The sequence below is a fragment of the Micromys minutus genome (assembly GCF_963924665.1).
Source record: "Micromys minutus genome assembly, chromosome: 24".
Classification (NCBI taxonomy): domain Eukaryota; kingdom Metazoa; phylum Chordata; class Mammalia; order Rodentia; family Muridae; genus Micromys; species Micromys minutus.
In genome coordinates, this window is record NC_137959.1 from 17,006,826 (window position 1) to 17,028,899 (window position 22,074).

Below are 22,074 nucleotides of genomic sequence, written 5' to 3' on the forward strand. Positions count from 1 at the left end.
AAGTAACTCTTATGTTCCTTAATAAAACAGGTGTTGATTAGTTTTTTTTTTACTGAGAAGTTAGAGGTAAGTACATATCACTGGTCATATTTATAAGATAAAGATTAAAATTCCTTTATCTGTATATCTGTAAATCATATTTGATTTAGATAGAGAAAGTGATTTAGAATCACTTATATATAGTTAATGTGAGAGTTAAATAGTAAGAAAACAATGAACAAATACAATAAGAAAATTATTTTCCCCAATGCTATAAATTTTGTAAATAAATATTCACACATACACAAACAGTAGGCTGGGAAATATAACATATACCTGAATCTTAACAAAGACCAATGTGCCTCAAGATTTTATTCAGAAGAAAAATGAGCAAACATTCCCAAAGGAAAAACAAACATAAGGTATAAATCATTCTTACAAGAAAAAAAATAGTTTTAATTATTTTTTAAAAGTTTAACTATACCAATAAATTTTTAAAAATTTTATTCTTCTAGCTTTATTCTTAGAAAAGTAGTCAAAAATTGCCATTTTAAAGAATTTGGGTATTTTTAATACTTATTGATTTTTATGTGTCTGAGTGTTTTGCTGGAATGTCTGTGTGTGTACCATGTGAATGACTAGTGATCAACATGGGTCCTGACACCTGAACTCAAGTATTCTTTGAGAATAGTACCTACTTTTGATTACTGGGATAGATATCTCTTCAGTTTTTGAAACTGAATGATTTTGCTCCACACTAAAGGGTTTTTTAGTATGTGTGTGTGTGTGTGTGTGTGTGTGTGTGCATGTGTGTGTATGCATGTGTGCATGAGTGTACCATATGTGTGCAAGTGCCCATGGACCCAGAAATGGGCACAATGATTATTTGGACCTGGAACAATGGGTGGCTGTGAGCCACATGCATGAGAACTGGGAGCCGAACTTTGGTACCAGAGCAGAGTTGACCCAGGCTCTGGTGAAGAGCAGTAAGTGCTCTTAACATCTGAGCCACCTCTCCAGATTCTAAAATTGTTATTTCATGCAAATTCCTATAAATTGAGCTCCAGCATACAGAAATTTAGTTTTTTCATTTTTTTCTGAAGGAAACCTAACAATATTGTTAAACAGCTTGATAATCCTCACAACTTTGAAGCCAGTTATTTTATCTATAAAAATTAATCCCAGGGAAATAATCATCCACCTATAGGAAGAATATATACAAACTTTTATTGGACAACAATAACCTCCAAGCCTAAAAACAAACAAGAAAACTGCAAAGAGCCTCGTGCTTCAGTATGGACTCTGATGGAGGAATACCAACTCACCCAGTGTGGCATGCTGCTAAACTCCAAGTGAGTGCTTGTGAAGGCACTTAACATGGTAACACGTTCATTTAAATCATCTACATTCATCACAAATGCCACTTCAGGCTAACAGAGAGAAAGTATGAGAATATTAAAATAACTTCTTTCGTTAACATGATTCAAAATATTTTAAAAATATCTTTAAATGTTCTTGTCTATAGATGATTTGAGATAAAATATGGTCAAGGACAGATACTGTGAATGTGTCACTGAAGACTTCCCTTGCTTTTCTATGTCTGTGACAAACATCACTAATCAATTCCATCACTTGCCTCTGCTCATGCTAAGGTGGTCCTTGGATATAGTCTGGAAAGCCAGTACCAGCTAATTACTTAGAACATTGTCCTATCTGGATGTTGAAAGGAGCCACCAAGTAATATTAAAAAGACATGAATTGCCTTCTCTGTCTGCCAGTAAACATGAACAAGTTCATATCCGATCTGTGCCATAAAATCTATCTTTAGAAATGACAGATTCTGACCAGCTCTTCCATGCATGACACCAGGGTCACATCTGTCCATTTCCCAAACTACTGCTTTTCTAAAAAGTAGCTTGCAGCACTTCTCTGAGTGCTGGTGGGTATTCCCATGGGCTGCTCTCTATCCTGGGGCTCTGAGTTTCCCAACAATGGTATGATTGATTATCCTTGTGGATTGGGAGGTGCTTCATATATGGCTGTCAGTTTAGCTCCTTCTCACCAGGTGCCCAGAGAACTTCTGGATAATCAAAAGTGTCCCCTGGCTAGCAAGGTGGCCTCTGGTTGAAAACTACAGCTGTTGACTCTTCTCCATGAGAAATAATTGGTTCTGTTAGAGGTTGAGATTTCTTAAAAGTTACTCTTTGGTAAAGCAGGTGTAGTCAGGGATCTGAGAATCTGTCTCACATTCCAAGCTTCTCCAGAGGTCTAAAGTGTAGGTCCTGAGCTTAGAGCCAACAGCTCTCCGCTCTACCCATTTACCACAGCACCATTTCCTGGAGGGGGGAGCCTCCACGGAAGAGTGTAAATCACCCTTTGTGGTTGGTCAGGCACTTAGTATAATGGCATGATTGACAGGTGGATATTTATACCCAGCTGACTAAGTGGGCAAATCAATCAGGTGGTGGCAATGTAGAAAGAAGGTAGTGGAAGAAATGAATAGGTCCCAGATCCATTGCGGCCATCACTTTGGGTACCATGAAAGATTCTGGAAAATGTCAGTGTGATCTCTATCTTGAGGCATTTATTCCACAGCTCTGTTTAAGCTTCCCCAGCGCCCCAGCTGTTGCCTTTCCTCAGCACTGCAACTGGTTTGCTAGTCTCTGGGTGAGAAAACCGAGAGATGGGAGCAAAGCTTGGAAGCCACCAAGTCTGTTTTCCTGACCTGCTCAAGGTGTTTAGCTCTTTGAATTAAACAAAGGAAAAAAAAACCACAGCCCAACTTTTGTCAGAGCCAATGTGATTTCTAACTTTCAGTTCATCATTTTGGGTTGAAGGGGATGTAACTCAATTAAAGACAGAAACATTAAATACGTAGTAAAGCCGCCACACACTGAGGATTTATAGGGGTATTGATTAATGCCATCGGTAAAGTATTTACCTTGATCAATAGAGAAAGGTGATTTAAATGAGAAGGTGTCTCTTATGTTCTGTCAGCCAAGGCGTCTGGTAAAAGCATGCACTTTGTATGATATATTCCTCAGTTTCCCCATTTTGATTGTCTCTCTTTTTAGTCAAGTTCATTACCACCTGACAACCTCCCATTCCACACTCCTGCCATAGCATTTGATCATTTCAGGCTTTTCTAGAAGGGACCGGGCTGTGGACTTTGGAGTTCAAGGGAGCAGGATATAGCTTCAGGTGGCCTTGAGTTTACAACCATCATACCTGCCTCCAAAGCACTGGAGTTACAGCTGAGCACCTCCACGATGACTTATCAAGATCTTTGGTGTGGTTCTGGGGATCAACCCCATGACACTGGGCATGCATGGTGAGTAGTTTGGATAAAATTGCCCCCATGCTCAGAGGGAGTGGCATTATTAGGAGATATGGCCTTATGGGAGAAGGTTCGGCCTTGTTGGAGGAAGTATGTTTGAGTCATTTTCTCCTGCCTGCCCATCTGGTTGTAGATTTCTTAGCTACCTTTCCAGCATCATGTCTGCCTGTGTGCCTCTAGGCTTTCTACTATGATGACAAAGGACTAAACCCATGAACTCTAAGCCAGCTCTCATTAAGTGTTTTTCTATTAAGAGTTGTTCCGGTCATGGTGTCTCTTCCCAGCAATGGGAACTCTAACTGAAACACTGGGCAAACCTATACCACTGGGCTAAGAGCCATTTAAGGATCAATGCCTGTGGGTTTTGGCAAAAAGCAGCAGGACCTATGAGATGGAGCAGAAGACATGTGGCCAAGCCCGCCAGTCACTCCAGAGTGAGAAGTGTCCCCTAAGGTAAAAATGACCAGGCTCTCCTGCCTTCTGTGGAAGAGGTGTGGCCCTGTATGGCCACTCCTCCAGACTGAAATCCTGAGTTACATTAGAAGTCTGCTCTTCACCTTTCCCTCACTAGAACTTTCTTGTCAGAGCCCAGCGTCTAGAGATGTGCCCAAAATCTCCAGGACTATGGTCCGGGACTGTAACTGGGTTCCTCCAAGATCCAGGTTACTGTGAACCTCAGACTGAAAGTGAGATCAGGATCCCCCTTAAAGAGCCTGCTACTTCAGATTCACACGTGGAAATGTCAGAGGTGGGGACCACCCCGGTCCAGATGATTCCATTTCAGGGAGCTTATGGAATATGAACATGGCACTGATTCTCAATGGGATAAATCATGGCATAGATAGCTCCTGTTCTGCATCCTCCCTGCTGAGCCTTCTCCACTGGAGTTCTTCACAACAGGCAGAGCACAGAGCTCCCTTCCTGCACGTGATCTGTTTGGTCAGTAGAAAGTGACTGATACATAGTTGACCTTGACTTCCTGTGCGTTTCTGCTTCCTCAATTCTACTCCTGCCATCCTTGAGAGGAGTTTATTCTCAGTCTAACTCACTGACCTAGGGGGGAGCATGAGAGATTCATGAAAAAGAACTACCCAGCCCAACTTCCAGATATAGTACCTCAATTAACAAATTCAACTACTGAGGTTCTTCATTATATAGGCACATAGGTGTGCGGGCATGCATTGATGACATTTAATCTACTGGTAATCATGACATGAGACCATCACTATTCCCACCTTATAGATGAAATCATCGGTGCATATGATTGACATCTGTGCTTGGTCCAGTAACAATAGAAGACTGTTGAGGGGGGCCACAAAGGGAAAACAAAGGGAGCGATTTGTTGTGGGCTCTCCTGGTGCTGTTTGTGTTCTGGTGTTAATTCTGCTTCCTCAAGAGGGGCTGCCGCAAGTAGATCAGGTACTCAGGTGATTTCATGTGAACCTTCTCCCCATTTTACCTGGTCAAATAAAGGCTAGAGCCTGTGATTGGGCAGTGGAGGGTTGGGCTGGAGGTTTTAGAGAGTGGGGAGAGAGAGAATGATGGAGGAAAAGGGAGACGGAGGGAAGGAGACGGGAGTGGTTTCTCCTATGCTTTGGAGGAAAAAGGACTCAACCACCATGTAAGGCCTTGGGGGCAGCTACTGCTTTCTGCCTCTGCTGTGAGTGATCTGTGCCCAGCAATTGTGCTTAGTAGGCAATTTAAAAGGTAAAGGTGCTGTCTCTGTGTCTTTTATCCACAGATTCAAGGGTCCCATCCCACAGCAAAGATGGTAGAAAAGGAAGCCAGGTTAGGGGTGGTTTTGACTGAACCCAGAGCTAAGCCTGGTGGAACAAAAGGGAGCCCTGAGGGGACTAGTAACACAGTCTCGGTCCCTGGCAAAAGCAGCAGTGTATATAAAACTACACACAACAGAGACTCAGCTGGGAACTAGTTCATTATCCGATGAGTAGAAACATGGGCAAAAAAAGCACAATTGTCTCTGTGATTCTAACTACACTATAGTGTCCAGAAAGAATGTGACTTAAAAACATTTCCGTGTGTGCAGAGAGGAGGAAATGCCGAGTTTATGTGTTCCTGCCTTAAACAGTATTGTGTCCTCCTTGGCCAGTTGGGACTGGAAAGAAGAGCCACTACAGAAGTCCCAGACATGCTGACTTTCCTCCAAGGTGGACAGGAATCCTTGTATTTCGGAGTCGAATTCATAGACAATTTCTGCTCAGCCACAGCCATTGAGCTACAACGGTGCACTCAGGTTGTATTGTATTGTTCTGACGATGGCCCACCGGTCCACATAGTGAAGGGAGATGAGGGGTCTGTTGTGGTCATTGTGGCAAGACCTGACTCACCCTTTACATCAATTTGGCATTAACTTCCTCTTCATCAACCATTTCAGACACTAGACTGTGGAGATGACATAGCCCTAGTCAAAGCAGACCAAGCCCTCTCTCTCTGTGAGATTCACCTTCTGAGGCAAGGGGCAGACAGACAGATGAAAGTACAGGAAGACGATGAGTCTCATTTGGTAGATGATTTGGAGAAAATGAAGATGCAATAGGAAGTAAAGTGATGGACATTACCTGGAGAGACCTGTTCATCAGGAAGTGAGGCACCTAAGACTCATTCATGGTTTGCAACTGAAATGTTCCTCAAAGGATCCTGTGTTGGAGGCATAGACCCCACACAACAGTGTTGACAGGCGGGGTGTTTGGGACATGATTTGATCCTGAGAGCTATGGCCTCTTTTATGGATCAATCCACTGATAGGTTCATAGCTTTGCTGTAAGGCAAGCTTTTCCCTGCCTCCAGGCCACCCTAAGGTGGATGAGTTGTTTCTTCTTCCTTACAAGTTTATTGTGATGCTCTGCCTCACCACAGACCCCAGAGCAATGGAGCCAGCAAATTATGGGCCAAGGCTTCTGAGACTCTGCACTAAAGTCAGCCTTTTATCCCACATATCTTGTAATAGCACTGGGAAGCTGACTCACATGGACCCTCATGGCAGCAATAGGAGAACCAGGAGAAGTGGATAGATTCTGCTCCTATATTTGTTAAATTTGGTGATGGTTGATGCAGGCTGAGACCAGGAAGGATAAGGATGACTATAAAATGTTTAGGGTGTTGTCTTAGCTAGGGTTTCTACTGTTGTGAAAAGACACCATGACCACCACAACTCTTGTAAGGGAAAACATTTAACTGGGGCTGGCTTACAGTTCAGAGGTTCAGTCCTTTTTCCTCAAGGTGGGAAGCATGGTGGCATGCCAGCCAACATGGTACTGAAGTCGGAGCTGAGGGTTCTACATTCAGATGGGCAGGCAGCAGGAAGTGACTGAAACACGCTTTCTGAACAAGACCACACCTGCTCCAGAAAGGCCACACCCTCTAAAAGTGCCAGTCCTTGTGGACCTTTGGACCACATTGTGTACATGTAGGTAATGGTACAATTGACCAAGGTGATAAAAGAGGAAGAGGAACATGTTCATAGAAAGAATCCAGATTCTCCAAACATGGGTACAGTGTAAGGAGCTGGGTGTGTCCCTCAGTGCCAGAGATGTGAGTTTAGGGCATGGCATTAGCGCTGACACAGGTGGTCATGATGCATCAACAAAGGCGCATGTGAGATGGGCAAAGGCAGCAAAGGGGCTTCTACAGAGATAGGGAAGGATAAAGAAGATGCTCAGAGAGCCATGGGGACGAGTAACCACAGGTTCCCAAGGGAGCTGAGTGGAGAACAGATGGAACTCCAATCCTGCTCCTGCTCCTTGGCCACCAACCACAGCAGTTCCTTTGCCAGACTACCAAGTAAAGTTTCCCACTGTGTCCTACATAGAATTGGTTGTTGGGTGCCCTAGAATATTCTAAGGCTTGTAATAGCATCAAGTCTGGTGTACTGACAGCATAAAATCTGCTATAAACTGAACTGGCCCTGGTTGAGGCTGCACCTTCAGGAGCTGGAGACTCAGCCGTGGACCCTGAGCTGTTTTGCTGCTCATTCATCCAGAACCGACCACTAAGGCCACGGACTCAATGCAGATTTGCCTTTTCTTTTAGTCAAGCGTGTTTCGGGTGTCTTGCTGCACAGCATGACTCCAGTCATCAATAACTGATACGGGTTACAGAAGGTGCTATTGTAGCGTGGATGCAAGTTGTCCCCAAGGATTTGGGGGTTGGAACTTGGTACTCATTGAGGCAATGTAAGGGGAGACAGAAAGGACCTTTAAGAGATAGGCCTTGTGGGAGATCCTTGGGTCTTCGGGGGTATGCCCTCAGAATGGAGTGCTGTGGTGAGTTCTTGTGAGAATGAGGGAAGGTAAAACCTGAGCCCAGCTCCTAAGTGATCCCATCTGGTGTCCCATCTGGCTGGCTGATCCCTTTCCTCTTGTACACACTACCACTGTGAAGCCTTCTCCAATGAGGCTGTCACTGGAATACAGTAACCTGCACCATATTACCAAGACTCTGGGATTATGTGCTTAATAAACAGCCTTTAAATTTTTTTTGAGATTGTAATATAACTCTTTCATTTCTTTCTCTCCTATCTCCTTTCCTTTCTTTTCCTTTCTCCAGGCTATAAACCCCTTCTTGCTCTCTTTCAAATTCACGGATTATTATTTTCACTGTTACTTCATCCAAATATGTATTTGTGTATTGCTTGTGTGTGAGTGTGCGTCTTCCTAAATATAACCTGTTCAGTCCATATAGAGTTACTCCTGTGTATGTCTTCAGAGCTGACACCTTGTAGCAGACAATCAAAAGGCTTCCATTTCCCGGGGAAAACTATTTCCCCAGCTCTCAGTTCCTCGGTGCCTATAGTTCTTGAGTAAGGTTGAAGCCTCGTGGGATTTCCACAGTCCACTTTGGCATGTCTGCTGTTGTTCTTGTTCAGTTCACGTTTAGACAGTCATTGGCTGAGATTTTATGGGTGTAGCTTCTGGCATTACTAAGAGACAGACTCACAGAAAAGCTCCCACCCTCTCTGGCCCCTACAGTCTCTCTGCCTCCTTTGCTGTAATGTTCCTTGAACCTTAGGTGTGGAAGCTGTTTTGTAGATATATCCACTGGGACTGGGCTCTACAACTCAGCATTTTGATTGCTTGGGGTTTTCTGTTTATCTTCTGGAAAGAGATTTTCCTTGGTGAGGACTGAGGACTACACTTATCTGTGGGTATAAGAACAGATGTTTAGTGTAGCTAATGTTATTCTGGTTTGATGAAGGGGCAGTTGCAGATTTTTCTTCAATATCTTGACTTCCCTAACACTCAGTAGTCAAGTAGGTTTCCAAAATAGGCAGGAATTCTCCCTTGATGAGTGGTTCTTATGTTCAAGTAGAGAGCTGTTTATTACCACCAACACATTCATGCCTACCATGCCCTCCAGGTTATCATGACATGCTGGTCCTTGCTGTGAACTGCTGGTTGATTCCCTGCTTTGGGAGCTATATGACACCTTTCTGGTACCATGAAAGCTAGTCCACGGGGAAGATACATTCAGGCACTCTGATCTGCTCCTGCTGAGTGTCCTGTAGACCCTATGTCTGATGTTTATGGTATCTTTCGATATAAATACTTAACTTCTACCTCTGGATGACAGGGTCTGTGTGTGTGTGTGTGTGTGTGTGTGTGTGTGTGTGTGTTTGTGTGTTATAGGGGTTTTTAGGTAAATAGCTCCTTATGACTTTTTTAGACAACTATACTGTTAGTTTACCCTCTTCCCGCTTCTGTATTTATCTCCTTCCTCCTTCCTATTTAAAGCTCTCTACCCCTGCTTTCCCATTTCTCCCATCCAGTATCTCACACCCTGCGACTTCCTTCTCCACTGCTCCTCACTCCCCCATTCCACCCTACCCCCTGCAATGGTCTCTTTTTATTTTTCTTATTTCTATTGTTACTACGGAATGTAGTAATCTGAAGATTGGAAGAATGAGCTTCCAAATGATGAGATATGAGAGAACATGCAGTATTTGTCTTTCTGGTTTACCATGACCTCACTCAACACGATCTCTTCTATGTCCATCCATTCACCTGAAACTCTTATGAGTTTGTTTTTCTTGACCAATGAGTAGGGTTCCGTAGTGTCCATGTGCCACATCCTCATTATCACTTCCCCAGCTGAAGATGTTTTTAGGTAGATTCCATTTTGCAGCCATGGTGACTGAAGCAGCAATAGGCATGGCTGAGCTGAGCAGGCATCTGTAGAGTAGAGAGCATTGAATTATTTGGGCACCTGTCAGGGAGCAGGGTAGGTACGTCCTATTAGAGACTTATTTTTAGTTTTTTGAGGATACACCACACTGATTTTCAGAGTGACTGAACCAATTTACAGTCCACCAAGAGCAAAGGAGGGTTCTCTTTTTCCCACACCCCCACCAGGATTTACTGTTGTTTGTTTTGTTCACCTTTGTCATTCCGACTGGGGTAAGATGACATCTCAAAGTTGTTTTGATTTGCACTTCCTTAATTGCCAGGGATAATAAACACTTTTGAGATACTTCTGTAATTTTTGAATGTGTATTGGTGCTTTTACTGCATGTATGTCTGTTTGAGGCTGCCAGATCTTCTGGAACTAGAGTTATAGATAGTTGTGAGTTGCCATATTGGTGCTGGGAATTGAACTCAGGGCTCTGGAAGAACAGCCACTGCTCTTAACCACTGAGCCATCTCTCCATCCCTTTGAGAAATTTCTTAGCCATTATTTTATCTTCTTCTGAGAACTCTCTGTTCAGGATCTAGGCCTATTTTTAATAGGTAATTTATCATTCTGATTCTTCATTTTTTAAAGTTCTTTATATATCCTGGACATTAGTCCTCTGTCAGATGAATAGCTGGTAAAGATTCTCTCCTGTTCAATTGACTTTTTTTCTCATGCGTTTGCTTGTTGCTTTAGCCATGCAGAGGCTTTTTAGTTTTATAACATTCCATTTGACTGCTGTGAGCCTTCGTTCTCAGTTAAATGAAGTCCTAGTCAGAACGCCCTTTCCAACACCTCTGTCAAGTATGATATGACCTATGCTTTCTCTTCCTAGCAGGTTCAGTGTTTCTGTTCTATGTTTAGATCTTTAACTTGAGTTCGTTTTTATGCAATCTGATAAATATGGGTTTAATTCATTCTTCCATGGATTGACCCCAGTTTTCCCAGCAACATATGTTACAGATGCTTTCTTTTCTCCAGCGTATGTTTTTTGTCATGTTTATCCAATAATAAAGGCCTGAGACTCCAAGTACTCATGTTTAGGTCTTTGGATTTCTTACATTAGTCTACATGTCTGTTTTTGTGCTAATACTCTGTTGCTGTTGCTAGTATGGTTCTCTAATGTACCTTGAGTTCAGGGTGGTGATCCCCCAAGCATTGTTTTCTCTCTTTCCTGGGTTGTGTTAGCTAGCTAGGGACTACATTTTAGGATAGTTGCTTTTTTTTTTTTTTTTTTTTTTTTTTTCTATTTCTGTGAAGAATGAGATGGTAATTTAGATTGTGTTGTGTCTGTAAGTAGCTTTAGGCAAAACGGTCATTTTTCACAATATTGTTTCTACTGATCTATGAGCATGGGATGTCTCCCAATTTTCTGGTGTCTTTCTTTATTTTTTTTCTTCGGGGTTTAAGACTTTTATTGTAGAGGTCTTTTTTATTTCGAGATAGTTTTTTCCTTTGAGGCTTTTTTAATGTATGTCCATAATTTCCTCCTCTGGATGTTTGTTGTTGGTGTAGAGAAAAGCTGTCGATTTGTGCAAGTTGATTCTGTATCCTGCCACATGGCTGACTGTGTTTATAATTTCTAGAAGTTTTCTGGTAGAATTTTTGGGGTTGCGAATGTATAGCATTATATTGTCTACGAATAGAGATAGTTTGACTGTTTTTCCTGTTTGAATTACTTGCTTTATCTTGCCTCATTGCTGCAGCCAGCACTATGTTGAAAGGGGGATGGATAGACTTGTTTCTTGCCTGAGTTCAGAGGGATTTCTTTAAGCTTTTCTCCATTTAAGGTGATGTTGGGTGTGGGTTTCTTTTATATATCTCTTATTATGTTCAGGTATGCTAGTTCTTCATTTCCTAGGACTTTTATCATGAAGGCATCTAGGATTTTGTCAAAGGCATTCTCTGCATCTATTGAGATGATTCTGTGGGTTTTGTGTTTAAGTCTATGTATGTGGTTTATTACTTTTATTGTCTTGTGTATGTGGAACACCCTTGCACTTCAAGAATGAAGCCAACTTGGTCATTTGGGTAATAGTTTGGGTGTGCGTTTGTATTCTGTTTGCAAGTTTCTTCTTGATCGTTTTCAGTCTGTGTTCATCAGGGATATCTGCCTGTATGTTTGTTTGCTTGTTGTTCTTGTATCTTTGTCTAGTTTAGGTATTAGAGCTAGTTTGTACATAGAGTTTGTGAGTATCCCCCCTCTCGTTTTTCCTTCCTTCTTTTCATTTCCCCCCTTTGGAAGGCCATATTTATTATTATTTTGATCTCCTTTAGGTTTATGCTGTTGACTTCTTGGTTTAATTTTGGTCATTAGGCTGAATCTAGAAATTCATATATTTTATTTAAGTTTCCCAGCTTAATGGAGCACAGGTTTTTAAAGTATTCCCAATAATATTCTGAAATTCTGGGGTGTTTGTTGTAATATTCCCATGTTCATTTCTAATTCAATTAATTTGGTTCTTCTCTTTCTTTCTTTTAATTAGCCAATCCAAGTGTCTGTCAATCACATTTATTTTCTCAAAGAATCGGTTCTTAGATTTATTGATTCTTCATGCTGCCTTTTCTCTTTTCTTTTCTTTTCTTTCCTTTTCTTTTCTTCTCTTTTCTTTGATTCCTGCTCTGCATTTTGTTATTTCTTGCCATTAAGTAGATTTATATTTGGTTTGTTCTTTTTTTTTCTTCAAAATTTTGAGAGGCATGAGGTCATTTGTGTTTATCTTGATTTTTAAATATAGGTCTCAGAACTGTAAGTTTCCCTTGTAGGACTGCTTTCAGTCTGTCCTAGAAAGTCTGTTCTGATGTATTTTTAGTTTAATTTAGTTACACAAAGAATTTATTTACTGGTTGGTTTCTTTATTTACCCATTCATCATTCAGTAATGAATCACTCAGTCTCAGTGAGTTTGTGTGTTTACTACAAATTTGTTTGCGGCCAATGTTGTCTTCTTACATTACAGTAAGACTACAAGGAGTTATTTCAATCTTTTTTAATTTGTAAAGTTGTGTGTGTGTGTGTGTGTGTGTGTGTGTGTGTGTGTGTGTGTCCCAGAATATGGTCTATGTTAGAAAATGTGTAAAGTATTTGTTTTCTTTTCCTTCATTCATTCATTCTTTCTTTTTTCTTTCTTTCTTCCTTTTTTGGTATCTTGTTGGGATAATCTGTAGATATCAGTTCAGTTGATGTATGATGTCAATTCTGATTTTTTTTTTTTTTGTTTTTTTCTTGTTGTTCAGATGATCCATTTATTGGAGAAAATGAAGTATTTAAACCATCTACCATTAATGGCTTGATGTTAACCTGTATCTTTAAATTCAGTAGTATATTTTTTAATGAAATTGGGTGCACCAGAGTTTAAAGCATATATTTAAAATAATTATGTCTTCTTGATTGTCTGCTCTCTTGATTTGAATGAAGTGTTCCACTTTATCTCTTCTTATTAGTTTTATTCTGAAGTCAAATTTGTCACATAGTAAGATAGTGATTCCTGCTTACTTTTTAGTCCCATTTGATTGGAGTAACTTGTCCATCCTCTTACTCTAAGAGGTGTTAATCCTTAAAGCTAAGATGTGTTTCTTGTAGACAAGAGATAGTTAAGCTTTGTTCTTTATCCATTCACTCAGCCTGTGCCTTTTGGTGAGAGATTTGAGGTCATTAATATTTAAAGTTATTATTGAAACATGTGTGTTAATTGTGTTTAGCATGTAGCTAACTTTCTGCTGCTGTTGTGTTCTCAGTGGTACATCATGTCTTAATAATTATGGATTTGTATTTCTTTCCACCATTTGCCTTTCATTCCCTTTCTCTCATTAGCCTGAAATTTTTTATTAGGTTTTGGTTGTTGAATATACATTTTTAGGTTGTTTATATCATGGAATTATATTTTCTTTCTTCTTCAATTATGTCAGGCGGTTTTGCTGGGTACATCAGGCCATCATAGTCTTTTAGGACTTTGGATGCATAGCCCCAAGCTCTTCCATTGAAAAATGTGCTGTTATTCTGACGAGTTTCACTTTCTATATGACTTGCAATTTTTCTGTTGTAGCCTTCAACTTTTCAATACTCTTTCTTTGTTCTCTATATTTGGTGCTTTAACTGTGATAGTCTGTGGAGATTTCCTTGCCTGGTTTTGTTTATTTAGTGTCCTGTGTGCTATTTCCTAGCTTTAGGACATTTTTGTCTATATCTTGTTGACTTGGAATCCTTACCCTTCATTTATGGCTATAATTTGAAAGGTTTTTATTTTCACACCGTCCTATGTCTTCTGTATCTTGTTTTGTCTCTTTTTCCCATATTTCTTGATTATTTGATGGAGATCCTCAGCTTCATACTTAAAATCTAATATTCTACCTTCTGCTTGATTCATTTTTCTTATAAGATTTTCCTTGAGATTTCTAGTGTTTTTCCTTTCCACCTTCATTTCAGCTTGAGTGCTCTTCAATGTTTCTATCTTCTTACTGAATTATATTTGCAAGGTCTACATTGTCTTTGTCATTTCTAACAACCACATTTTCTTGAACATCACTCAGATATTTATTCTCCTTACATTTTTATCCATAATTTATTGAGCCCTTTCCTTGTTTCTTCTTTAAACACCTTGAGTTCTTTGGTTTTTCTATAATTGTTCTTTTAAAGTCTGTGCCCCGGGGTTTATTTATGTAACTCTCATTGGCAAGCATTTCTATACTATTAGTAAGCTTTGGAGAAAAGATAGTAGCTTGATCTTTCATACTGTTGGTATTTTTGACATGAGATATGGGTATGTGGACTTGTTAGTTCTAAGAGTGACATGGGCAGAGCAAATTGTGGCAGAAGAGAGGATGTGTGGTCAGGCAGAGGTTGGAAATGTTGAAATGAAGTCAGGAGGACAGAGAGGACGAAGCTGGTGTATAGGATGTGTGTCCTGGTCCAAACCTGGAGCATATGGATAGATCTGAGTGGACAGGTTGTATATGGCATGGGAGGGGCTTGTGAATTGGGGAATAGGTAGGGAGGGTCCCTGCCAAGGCCTACAGGCTATGGTACAGGCAGAGGTGGCCAGACTAGGTCAGAGCACTGTATTTGGGCCCAGAGCTATTTCTGGCTATTTGGAGAGAAGGCTTAGATAAGGAGGGTCAGAGAGATGCACTGAGTATACTTTGGAGAAGGCTGTGGGAGATGTGACTGGGTAGAGAAGCAGGATTCAGCTCAGAATAGACTCATGGGTGATCATGGCAGAAGCCTTGTGTAAACCTCCTTTCTTTATAAAGTTGTCCAGCTCTAGGTATCTTGTTATAACAGTGAAAAGTAGATTAATTCATTTTGCCTTCATAGAGCTCCATATTAACTATTTTTATTTAATTTTGGCTAAACCTAGCAATAAAAAATAATCAGCACATTCTGCAGGGTGCTGTATTAAAAGATAGAATAAGAGCTAGTCCCTGGTATCTCAGATGCCTGCTGTCCTTAGAAGGAAAAGAACTTCACAGGGGCAAGGAGAAAGAGTTTTCAGCCATAGCCCTTGAGAGAAAAGAAACATTTCAGTGTTTTATGAACTTTCTCTTCTCTCTCATCATTTAAACAACAATAAATGTAACACATCCATTTACATTATGATCCTTTTATTACATTCTAACTAGGTGCCAAGTGGTTAGGGATTTATGAAGAAATTATCATAGAGGCAATAATGGGGCTAATGGGCAGCAGACAGACCCTCCTGGAAAGGCGGGAAGCCTCAGCAAAGAAGCAGGATCACAGTCCACAATGGCAAAAGGCTCTGGGATGAATGGAGGGAAGAACCTCAGACAGATTGGGGCTGGGTGTCGGGGGGAAAAGAGGTGGGGATCCAGCCCCAATTCTGGAATACTGGAGCCTTGATCTGAGAAGACTCACCCCAGGACTATATGCTTCACTTTTTCTCTTTCCAAACTAAGCACCACAGAGGCAGCTGCCAGCAATGTGTAGTGTGTTGCCACTGCTCAGAATGTGACATTCTAGAGTACCCAGGGGACACTTTCTTTACTTATTAGTGTAACACCATTATTATCGTCCTCCTCCTCCTCCTCCTCATCATCGTCGTCCTCCTCCTCCTCATCGTCATCATCATCATCATCATCATAATTCTTAAGACCACTTTGAATTTTTATAATCTTCAAAGACAATCTTGGCGTTTCTTGCTTTAATTCAGAAATCTAGCATTCTGTCTGTAACTGTGGCTTACAAAAAGCCGTATTGCAAATACCTCTCACATGGAGCCCCGGGCACTGGCCCTGAAGAGAACCCAAGGCCCAGCTTCTCTATTCATGCACTGTTCACCTGTGCAGAGAAGCTAAAGTTGCTTGTCCTAGCTACGAGGACCAAATGTGAGGCCACCCAGAAGGCAATGCTCCTGTTGTTGTTCTGTGAACAAATCAGGAGAATGCCAGCAAAGGCCATAAGCTCTGTGGTCAAGCTCATGGATGTGAGCGAGACTGTGGCACCTGCATATGCCTTAGCGAGTGGCATAAGCCCCTCGAGTTCCATCTCCTCGTGTGTAAAATGGGTGTGATTGTGGTATCCTACTCACGCGGCCACCTGAGCCTAGCCTGGTGCTAGTTAAGCTGCTTCACAAGTATGACACATCCCAGGAGCTTGGCGAACATTAGTTATGGTTTGGATTTTGCTATAGTACCTAAGTAACCAGAGATGTGTCTGCTAAGGGATGATCTTGGACTTGCTTGGGAAGGATGCTGTGTGCTGAGCAGAGAGACAATCGTAGGCACAGATGCCCTCAGTTGAGAAGTGAGACAAGTCAGAGATGCAAAGCATTTGGCTCTAAGGACCTGCATGCCTACCAAGGCCATCCAGGAACAATCCAACAGCATCTTAGTATCAGAAAGTCAACCTGCAGAAAAGGAGTCCCCCTCAATTCACGCACAGCATCCAGTGTCTAACATGGAGTGTCTTCAGCAGTTACAAGGAAGTGATTCTGAAAGTCTGGGACCCTGGCCAGCAGCAGATTCTCAGACCTCATACAGATCTGTGGAATGAGAAGTCCTGGTAGCAGAGGTTTTGTGGTATTCAGCATCTCCCAGAAGGGTACCAAGCTGTACACTAATTCGTGCCTGGATTTGTTCTTGACTTGCTAAAGGAACATCAAGACACAGTGTGTTTGAAGGTATCTTGCCTGTGAAGAATGCCTGAGTAATGGAAGAGACTGTCATTCTCAAAAGGGGACAGGTATTGATTGGAGGGTCATCTGGGTGAGGTGTCATACATATATCTAAGGATGATGATTACCTCCACAGAACAGAGACATAGACAACACAGCTTTACCACCCTAAAGTCACGCACCTGAACTCCACCCACATGAACTCAGACTTCCACCCCAGGGTTCCTCAACTTTACTATTGAATGCCATGGCTATTTTTTCCAGTGTAAGTCTGAGGGTTGGGGGCTCAATATTTCCTTTGCTATTATAGTTTGAGTCTGAGATGTCTACCTTGCTGTTATAGTTGGGCCTGAGATACCCCTCTTTCTGTTATGATTGAAAATGAGATGTCCCCAACAGATTTGCTGTCCCTAACCGACACTGCTACCAAGGAGCTGTGGGACCATTCGCTGCTAGACGTATGTCAAGAGATGCAGAGACTCTGAAGATGATCCAGCCACTCTGCTTTGCAGAGCTACCAGGCTACAAACAGCTTCTGTCATGACTGAGCACCTCTGTTACACCTTCCTTACCGTGATAGGCTAACACCTCTGAGTGGGTGAGCCCAAGTGAACCCCCCTCCTATTCTGTCAGGTCAATAAACCAATATGTTATGTCTATAAAAGTAAGTTGGGGAGGATTGCTGACATTAGGCACATTATCATTCAGGCTCAGCCAATGTCAGTAGAATACAATTTTTAATTCTCTATGCTGTGTGTTGGCATCTGACGATTTCAGGCTCTCGTATCCCAGATATCTTGTATCTTGTATCAGGCTTACAGATGAGAAAAAACAAAACATCCTATCTGAGGCCTAGAGTTAAATCAGTGCCTCTGGCTGGTCTAACTTGTGTCCTAGCCTCATTCCTTAACAAAGCACTACGAGAGAGATAGAGATAGAAAGAATAAGAAGGCTGGGTCTCCATCACAGGCTCTTTCCCTGAGATGACAAACCACACAGGCAAGAGTGAAATGGGGTGAGTTTCTCTAGAGCAAGATTTGGGGTTTGGAGAAGAAAGCGCCGCCCGCGAGATAGAAGCAGGAGCCATGAATGGAACCCCAGGATTTGGCCTACACTTCTTCCTGGTGTAGCCTAGGGCAGCAACACTCACCCCTCCCCCGAGCAGTTCCCAGGGGAGCTCAGACTGGAGGACCTGTGCAGCAGCAGGCAGATCTGAGCGGATGTGTGTGCTGGCCTCTCTGGAAGATGGCATCAGGCAGGAAAACAGGGTCTGCTTTGCTTTTCCTTCAGGCCCTGTCATTGTAATCCAGAAGCAAACAGCCTCAGAGGCCCCGACAGGAGCTTCCCACAGCCTCACCAGCCCCTAATCTTCTCCTTGGGATTTCCTGCGGCCATGCTGGAGTGTGTGTGCCCGTGTGCATGTTTTTCTCTGGAAAGGTCGTGACTTTTTTGTGGCATTCACACCCCCAGAGGAGTGTGAGCTGCTGGGGTCCACAGGATCACTCAGGGAAAACACATCCATAGTACTTGAGTGTTTCTCTTTGTGTCTGTTTAAAAATGAGATGGGTGTGACTGGTGTTAGTCACAGGCTCCTGTGTACCTGACATTTCTCACATACCAACTGAGTCGTCTAAAAAAAAATCCCTCTTACTGGTTCCATTTTACAGATAACTATTGTAAGTACAGTGAGGTCAGCTGGGCTGTTCAAGTCTCACAGTCTGGAAGCCTCTAGTCCAGAAGATCTGGTTAATGTTTTGGTGCGAACTGGTAATGACATCAACCCTGTGATGGTGGACTGAAGAGTCAAAGCTGAGAAGGTGAGTCTGAGGGTTCTGGGGAATTTACTTGTCATAGAAGGAGAGGGAAGGAAGCTACCACTGGCTAGTATGTCTTACTTAGACATCTTGAGGCAGGAATAAACATGGAATTAAATTCCTGGCAGTTGGATTTCTGGTGTTATAAAATAACAGGGCTCAGTGATTAAGAGCTCTGGCTACTCTTCCAGAGGTCCTGAGTTCAATTCCCAGCAACCACATGGTGCCTCACAACCATCTGTGATGGGATCTGGTGCCCTCTTCTAGCATGTAGGTATAAGTGTAGGCAGAATGCTGTATAAATAATACATAAATAAATCTTTAAAAAAATAACTGGTAGAGCTTCACAGAGATTGGTTACCTCCACGCAAACACTGGTTACAGGCTTCCTGTGTGGGACACTGAAGGTTACAAACTCTGAAGGTCGTGGGGACAGTGATGAAAACACCTAGTCTTCATGTCTATGTAGAAAGCTTCCCCAGCATGAGTGACACTTCACAGCTCAAACATGTCTGGCAGGAGTTTCAGACACACTGGGCTATATCTCTAAAGACTGGGTCACAAAGTCTGATGTCCCTCTTGCAACGTGCTCCCATCTCCTAATTTGAGCACTGAAGAAAGCCACTGTATTACCAACTAGAGACACACGCAGCAAAGGAACAAGCAGTCTCCTCCTAGAATCTATGAGAATCCTATCGTTTGTGGGACTGCTGTCTACAGGAAGGTCTGCACAAGCTCTTTAAAACCTTGAGCCACACGTCCAAACTAAGCCATGCTAGGGGTTCTGGTCCACAGGAACTAAGATAGCAATGGTTTGCTGTTTCTATTGACTGATCTGTGTCAGAAAGCAATTGATACTGACTGTACGGGATGACGCTAACAAAAACCCAGCATCTATTTGTGCAGAGGGACAAGAGAAGCCGATAGTCTATGGGAAACATTTCACTTTCCAGCTTCTAAAGCTACAAGGCCCCATGAACTCAGTGTACTATGAAGCTTTGGAGGGCAACACTATCTTCCTGATAGCTGTCAGGTAAGCCAAAGAGATGCAGTGAGAAGTCTGGGCATTCCAGAGAGGTAAAGTCACACATTCAGGGAGACTGACACTAGGAAACAAATCCAGTCTGCCAGGCAGCTCATCAGAACAGTTGTTCTTTCCACCAAACATACCAACTCAACACTGACGGTTGACTGAACAGCTTGGCTTTGACAAAGGTGAAGTGATTGTATTTTTTTTTCTCAAAAAACAAAAAGAAACTCACTGAGTGCCAAGAGAACTTAGTGGAATTCGGTGTGGAGTAGTGGACTGTGCCAGAAAACATGGGAAGGTTGAGTTGGTTGGAAGCCCTGGAACCCAGAGACCCCAGGACCGTATGAGCTTCATTTGCTGCCGACCAGGCCCCTGTTATGTGACCACAACCCCTATATAGGAACATGACTGAGTTCTCCATGCTAATGAGGTATCTAAAGGCCCTGAGGGTTTAGCCAATAAGCTTCCCTTCCTGGACATTCCTTCATGCAAAAAAAGTATTTAATCTCTGGTCACCCTGAGGAGGTGCTATGCATTCATTTTCCACGATGAACAATTCATAAACAGTTTGGAACCAAGGACTGTCTCTCTCATCAAGAACCACCCCGGGGAGCATGGAGGAGGCCTTTGTCTATAAAGCTTCACTGTCTGAGTCTTCTACTGCAGGCCCATCCTTGCCCCCAAGACTTGCCACCACTGAGATAAGCAGGAATCGCTCCTTCCCCCAGCCTCAGGCCCATCATCCTGGGCCCGCAGGCCTCCTCCGTTCCTAACTCCCTAAAAATCAGTGGCACCTGGATGTCCAGGAGTTTGGGAATTCCTAGTTCCAGGCTCCTCATCGAAGGCCCCGCGGACACCTGACCCTCCATTCCTGACTCTTCTATCCAGTTTCCAGCAGGAACTGAACACCTGGGAGTCAGAGAACCTCAGCTTCAGCCTCCCACATCTTAGGGTGCATTTTTCCACCCCCTGAGCTGTGTGCATTAGTGCTTTCCTTGAGCCCAGCACCTGACAGTGGCCATAGGGTAAATGCAGTCTAGCGTCTCTGGTTTCAACACATTTCCACACCCCAGTGTTGGGGCGGGGGGGGGGAGGGGAGACATTGAACAACAGTAGTCATGACACTTTCTGGGGAGAAACTGTAACGAATGTCTACCCACCACAGTCAGGGCACTGTCAAAGCCAAGCTTGGTGGACTTCTGCATTTATTGGGGTTACTTATGTGGGTAACTCAAAGGCAGTTTCATTCACAAGTCTATTCCAGCTTAGGTATTAGCTCATGAAAGCTACATCCCTGGGACTTCCTTTCCAGCCTGCAGGACGTTCCTCCTGACTCTCCACCTCCCAAGCAAATGTTGACTGCCTGTGTCTCCATGGAGAGAGCCCTGTGAGTCCATCCTAACCTGTATTAGATGGTTGAGTCTTCTCATTCTCCCTCCTCTAGCCAGGGGACCACATTTCAGTTTGGAGGAAATAGTTGTACACTGAAAAACAGTCTGCAGTAAAGGGTTGGAATAGCCTCATCCCTGCAAGCAAAAGGATGCATTTTTATTCCTTCTATGATGGGAAGTCTTTACTGTCAATGTTTCTGGCCTTGGATCAACCTAGGAGATTGGTAAGGATGTTTTCAGAGAGGATCACCGGGGGTAAATGCCTGCCCTGAATGTGGGCAGTACGATCCCACAGAACTGGGCCCACTGGGTGGCAGGAGGAAAGGAGAACCCCTGAAAGCTTTTCCTCCCCCGTTTTTGTTGCCACTTGGATATGCCTTTGGTGATGAACTCAGCCTTCAAAAAAATTAGGAAGAAATTAAGTTTCTCCTGTTTGTTCAGGTGCTTCCAACAGTGACACGTGTGCTAACTAAAGCACCTTCTAGATACCACAGGAAAAGTACCCTGGATCCCATGAAACAATAAAACCAAATGCAAGTTAAAGTTGTTTTAGAAACTATAAGGCTCAGTGTCTGTGGCCTGGGCTTGATTGACAGTTTGTCTCTTAGATGGGATGCAAAGTCATAAGCAAACCCTCAACAGAAACTGGTGAGCAAAACACATTGTTATTAAGAGAGTTTGTATTACAAATAATCTCACTGAGAAAGTAAGAAGAGAACCTGCAAGTGAAAGGTATTATATGCACATGGTCCACTTGGCGAAGGAATGACCTGCAGAAAACAGGAAGGACAGTTGTGATTTGGTGGTTCAAAGACAATCCCAGCTTTCAAATGGGCAAAACTTTGACTGACATGTCTCCAAAGCAGATATGCAAATAGCCAATAACCTCATGACAAGTTGCTTTAGGTTTTCAACCATGCAAGAAAGACAAACAGAGCCCCTTCAGCCCTCTCAGGAATGGTATAATCAGAGAGACGGAGAACAACAAGGATGTGGAGAAATCAGAAACCCCTTAGCCTGCAAATTGGGATGAAAAAATGGCAAAACCACTTTGGAAGCCAGCTTGGCAATTCTTCAAATGTCCGGCACAGAGTTATCATATGACCGGCAGTACTCATAGGTACCCACTGTGGAGAAATGAAAACACATGTCTACACAGAAGACTAGAATTCTTCACAGAAGAGCTACTCAGAGGGAGCATACGGCCC